Source organism: Austrofundulus limnaeus, unplaced genomic scaffold (assembly GCF_001266775.1).
Source record: "Austrofundulus limnaeus strain Quisiro unplaced genomic scaffold, Austrofundulus_limnaeus-1.0 Scaffold3421, whole genome shotgun sequence".
Classification (NCBI taxonomy): domain Eukaryota; kingdom Metazoa; phylum Chordata; class Actinopteri; order Cyprinodontiformes; family Rivulidae; genus Austrofundulus; species Austrofundulus limnaeus.
The window spans coordinates 1-749 of NW_013955823.1; the positions used below are offsets into that span (position 1 = coordinate 1).

The following is a 749-nucleotide window of genomic DNA, read 5'->3' on the forward strand; positions in this document are numbered from 1 at the left end:
GTGTTAACCTCAGCTTGCGTACCTTCAGGTCTGATCGACTGTTACTTGGCATCCAATGGGATCCGAGAAGCTATGGGCATGGCAAATAACATCTATAAGACCCTGGGGGCCAATGCTCAGACTCTGACCATTCTGGCCACTGTGTGCCTGGAAGACCCGGTGACTCAGGAGAAGGCCAAAACCCTGCTGGACAAAGCGCTGGCCCAGAGACCTGACTACACCAAGGCTGTGGTCAAAAAGGCCGAGCTGCTCAGTACGTACAACTAATGGATTTGATTTCAACGATTTACTTTGAACACTCAGAACAATTTACAATATATAGAAGAAGAAGAAAGAAAAAATAAACATGAAAATTATATAAAAATCAATCAGAAATGCGCTCCATCTTTGCTGATTTTGTTTAAAGTTTATACCCTGTTCTGGACTTATATAAACCCACCCGTCCTCCATGCTTCACCTTATTAATGTTAACCTTACTTAATTCTAAAAACATATTTCTAATTTGAACAAACACATAATGTAAGTGTAAAACGTATCACAATATTCTGTTTGTAAAAACTCAACTTTTCGTCCACAAATCAGAGCTAAGCAGCTATGACTCACTAACGAGTACAAGGCAACAATCAAATCAGAGACACTGGCCTAAATTCAGTCATCTATCTCTTCTTTATATTTCATGGCTATCATTTGTTATATTTCTTTTAGAACTGCTTTATGTTTGAACATTGTTACAACTCCTCACACAGAAA

General features: G+C 38.9%; 1 pseudogene; it reads left to right on the forward strand.

Annotated features, from left to right (window-relative positions):
* The first annotated feature begins 26 nt into the window (after nucleotides 1-26).
* On the forward strand, nucleotides 27-330 carry LOC106511869 (anaphase-promoting complex subunit 7 pseudogene; annotated as a pseudogene).
* The last annotated feature ends 419 nt before the right edge of the window (nucleotides 331-749 follow it).